Source organism: Montipora capricornis, chromosome 9, assembly GCF_036669925.1.
Source record: "Montipora capricornis isolate CH-2021 chromosome 9, ASM3666992v2, whole genome shotgun sequence".
NCBI classification, from domain to species: domain Eukaryota; kingdom Metazoa; phylum Cnidaria; class Anthozoa; order Scleractinia; family Acroporidae; genus Montipora; species Montipora capricornis.
In genome coordinates this window covers 27,976,691-27,981,690 of record NC_090891.1, presented here as the reverse complement: position 1 = coordinate 27,981,690, position 5,000 = coordinate 27,976,691, and the positions used below count along the sequence as shown (strand labels likewise).

Here is a 5,000-nt window from a genome sequence, read left to right as displayed (position 1 = left end):
TGTTTGATACATCCAAACGTCAATTAACCGTGAGTTTAATTTTTCTTGTAACATGAGAATTTTCATTAAAATAGTTTTCTGACGCTGCGAATTAGAAACAAATTAAAACTCACTAACAATAGAACCAAATGCAAATTTAATTTAATTCAATAACAAAGTGCGATTTGCACGAGATGCACGAGTGATTGGCATGGAAACGCCTTTACGCTATCGTTGATTGGTTATACTTCCACATATGAAATAGCTGTACGCCATTCTGATTGGCTGTATAGGCCTTTTTCACATGTGAAAATAAAGGATATAGATTTGTGCAAATGAGCTTTATGGAATATTTAAAATTTTCATGTTATGTGTAATAAATTTCTTTATATTTCGAATATACAATTTAACAGACACACTGTTTGTGTGGGCTCCTTATTGTGTATGGCTGAACTTTCGAGTTCATTTGCGTGTTACAATTTAGTTCGTAACTTGGCTCAAAAGGAGTATTACAAACATGCGAGTCACATAGTTATTGAAAGCTAACCGTTTTAAAATGGGTGCTTAGACTTAATAATTAACTGTTTATCAGTGCTATTTGAAATGCGAAATTCGCATGGCTCACTGGCTTGCAGATTTGGTAGACCCACTCAAAAGGATTCCTTTGTGTTTTGGTGTTCCTTCTTTTGACAAGTTTTGATAAATTTTAACGGCATGTGGTTGGTACAGGGAGGGCTTGCCTAAAATCTGGAATCTGGAATCCGGAATCCGGAATGAGAACTTCAACCAAAGGCTTATACACTAATTTGCGAAACGAAATACAGTAAGAATCCAAAACATTCATTAAAGCTAACCTTAGGCCTAATTAGGCCTGAACATTTAAGTTTTTAGGCCTAATGTTAGCATTGGGTAAACGGTCTGTTTAGGCCTCAACTAGGCCTAAGGTTAGCTTTAATGAATGTTTAGGGTTCTTTCTGTATTACGTTTCATTTTGTTTCGTTTCGCAAATTATTGTAAGCCTTTCTTTGTAGTTCTGATATTGGATTTCGGATTACGGGTTTTAGGCAAACCCATACAAGGGACAGGACAAAAGATAGAGCCCTACCCTGGTAAGGAGTACCTAAATGGAGTACCCCTAAAAATCATTTATCAGTCAATTAAATTCTCTATCACCATGGCGAGGTATTAGATGTACATACCTTTATTTATTTTGAGCTTTCTAGCTCTCCAATTGTTATAGTTTGATGCAGTTCACGAATTGGCCGCCGTCTTGAAATTCCTTAGGTATTTCATGTATCCCTAATTATAGTGTATTTAACTTTTTGTATGTTCAGACAAATATTAAAACAAATGCGTATACCCCTGTATGCCCATATATATAGGCCCGGATATTCCCATGATACCCATGTATGCCCCTGAAGTATACACTGTATACCAATACGTATATGCCAATGTATGATGCTGTATGCCCATTTATTTACTGGGTTGCCAGTATGGCAATCCCAGTCGGAAAATGTGTAATATTTCTCCGGTTTTTTTTTTTTCGTGTCAGTAAAAGTCTTGCCTGTCACTCCCTTGCTAAGTGTTGTCTTTGTGCATAGAGTCTTATGTGCATATTTTGTTAGGTTTTTGAGGGGGCTGGCGTAATAGTATTATATTATATTTCTCTGGTGCACACAGGAGAACATTTAATTAACCTGCAATGGCGTCGAAAGTCATTGTAACGCGCATGGCATTTTAGTGCATCTTTAAACAAAATATACCCTTATAGAGCTCAAGAATGGAATGTCAATTTGATAAACAAGACAGGCGGTGAAAAATTAATATCTGATTAATATCTGGGATCTTAAAAGGGACGAGTAATGGACTTTGACAACAATCTATCCCCATTCGAGCTGAAATCAAAGTGATCTGTATTTCTAATATTTTACCAAGTGTGCTGTTTTGTAAAACACTGAAACCAAATGGAAAATTCTCTGGTAACTTATGGGTTCAACAAAGACAGAGAAGAAATCAAACACCTTTAGGGGATCTGTGATCTCTGTTGTCTGAATATTTGTACTCAACTCTGCTGCACAGTCTTCAGGTAAAAAAATAATTGAAAATGTGACAGCCAAGAGTCGTTTGCAAGAAAGCTTGTCGTCTATTTTAAGGTTCATTATTCAAGGAAAAGGTTCTTCATGGAAAGGGTTTGATCCTGAAATTTAATTTGTTGCAATTGCGTATGGTAATTTGACCCGATTGATTTTCTTGTCTTTGAAATAGGAAGGGGTTTTTGCCTCTAATAGCAAATACCGTAAAATTCCAAAAATAAGCCCCATGGCTTATATTTTTCAAAGGCCCTTTTCGAGGAGCTTATTTTTGGAAGGGCTTAATTATATCCAGAGGGGCTTATCTACGGAGGGAAGTTTGCATTTCCAAATCGATTGGGCTAGCCTTATAGTTGGAAGTAAATTTACCGTTTTTGCTTTGTTTCACTTTGTATTAATATTTTTGAGGGCAATTTTCCAAGTACAAGCTCCCAGGGGGCTTATTTTTGGAGGGGTGATTTTTAACGGAGGGTTTTTTTGCATTGCCACTTTTATTTTGAGGGGCTTATACAGGGAGGGGCGTATTTTCGGAATTTTACGGTATGTTGTTTGTTTCAAAACATTTTTCGCTGGAAAAGGTGGCCTTTATGAATTAATTCATCATGTTTTGTAATTTGCAAACTAACTGGATAGTTTTTAGGGCAATAATAAAGCATTTTCGTATCAAAATGAGATAAGCGTCTTTCTGTTGTGTTAACGTAATTAAATATAAATATGCCATGCGGCCTGATGATTGAGTTTGTTGTTCCTGTCTGCCGTAAACTTCATTTCCACTCTCAAAACTACCCCCAGAACCAACTTTTTGCGTAGAATAAGCTTTTAGAATGATGTTCTTGTCTTCTGTGGTGATACTTGACGATTTGGGAACAAATATATTTTGTCAAAAAATAGCTATTAATGGGTCACACAGGCAACTTGATTGCCCGAAATTGCCCTATTCTGCATAACATCCACTTGGCCTTTTGACATCTCATTGAAAAAAACTCTTAAAATATTCGTGGACTAGTCGATTTCTCTGAAAGTTGAAAGGATGATTGCTAACGAATTGAGAAAAGATTTTCACAATAACTAAAAATTCCTGTATTAAGCATGAGAATTCGACGAAGAGGTAAATGCGACTAAATTTGTTGCGTGCATTGCTATTTTTGTTTTGATTGTTGTGCAAATTTTGTCAGAGAATATTAAATTATGAAAAAATATCTACGGATAGATCGTTTAAAAATCTTTGTTTTTAGCGGTTATTTGAACATAAAAGATGCAACGCTTGACAAGAAATAATTTTTGTTAATATTTGAAAGAAGAAAAATTTCGCGGGAATCAGGACGCGGTGAAAATGAGTTAACAAATTTGCATACGTGCGTTGAAATGTGATATGCGAGGAGACAGGAATTTTATTTCTCTGACAAATGATTTTGTCATTGTATAGTGTAAAATGAAATTTATTTGGGAAGCCAACAATATTTCTTTAACTTCCTGGTTAATCCATTTTATTGCTATGACTTGCTAGTGCGAAGATTGTTTACATGAATAACTCACGCTTTTTGCGAATTTTGAGTGTCATGAAATTACATCATATATTGCGTGACAATATCTCCCTTTAATCTGACCCAAAAACATTCAAAGAGTAACAAACTTCATATTTATTAACCATTTCTTCTGCTCTTGCGCTTACCTTGTCAGCATTGTGATTTGCGATAATTTGCAAGTCTGTTTTTGTATCTCATGGATATTCAGATTTTCAATGACATGGCCGCTCAACCTCGCAATTGTGTAAATAGTGCACTCTGAAGTCAAAATAGATACGTTCTCAGGAACCCAACAAAGAAGGCTTCCTGACCCGACAGATGAAATGTAAATATTCCTAATTTTGACAAAACATCATAAAAGTCAGAGACTGTAGAAATCTTAGTGTTTTTATGATTGTCATTAATCTTTCAATGAGAATTCGATTTAGAGCTCTACATAAAAACTATGTTATTTTTTTCCTTCATCTGTCTTTTGGCTTGTCTTTTTTCTCTTAACTCCTGGCTTTTACGGTACTTTTTGGTGCAAACGTAAAGCCAAACAATGTTTTGACCTGGCATCAGTTTAGGCTAACAATAAAAGGAATTATGAAGTGGAAACAACACCTTCAGTCCTTTCTTAGTGAGTGCAATAATTAAACGTTTGCTTAGTGCAACTGCAAGACATGCATGACATGCTGGAAAATGTACGTCAGATCAATTTGCAGTTAGTTTTTTTGCAGACTATTTATTTAAAGAAGAAACGAGTGAATTTTTACTTAAGAGTGTGTTTTGTTATGTTTAAACTGAGTTTATTACCAATGCTGAAAAAACTAAAAGACCTCAAAATGGGACAGGGGACATTACAAATTAATTAAAGGTGTGAACATGTAAGCCAAAGGGCATCTGCTGGCGCGACATGTGGGTGACCCTCAAATGGTCTTAATGACCCCCTACTTGAAAAAATTAACTCGAACCCTGCAGTTCAATACCACCCAATTCAGTGCCTTGTGTAACACGTACCACAGGCAACCCAGTATACGCTTTATGGAGCGTCTAGTTTCATTTGTAATCTGATGAAATTACTGTGTGCAAATAAAATTTTCCATTCCATTCCATACAGGAATACATGCACCTGTGTGGGTATGCAGGGGTCTATGGGTTTTTATGAATATTTGCCTAAAAATACACTATGCACAATGGATATACACGAAATACCTATGAAATTTCAAGATTGCGGTCAATTCGTGAATTGCTTCGAACTGTAGCAATCGGAGAGCTTGAAAGCTCGAAATAAATAAAAGTATGTGCATCTAAATGCCTCACCATGTTCATAAAGAATTTAATTTGACCGATAAAATGATTTTTAGCGGTACTCCATTAAGGTACTCTATATATAGGGTAAGGCTATGCGTTTTGTCCTCTCCCA

The 5,000-nt window shown here is 35.7% G+C and overlaps 1 protein-coding gene across 2 annotated transcripts in view; it reads left to right on the top strand.

Moving 5' to 3' along the window:
* The window catches only part of LOC138015124 (uncharacterized), a 31,128-nt gene that overhangs the window by 11,535 nt on the left and 14,593 nt on the right, over positions 1–5,000 (top strand). The window lies entirely within an intron of this gene.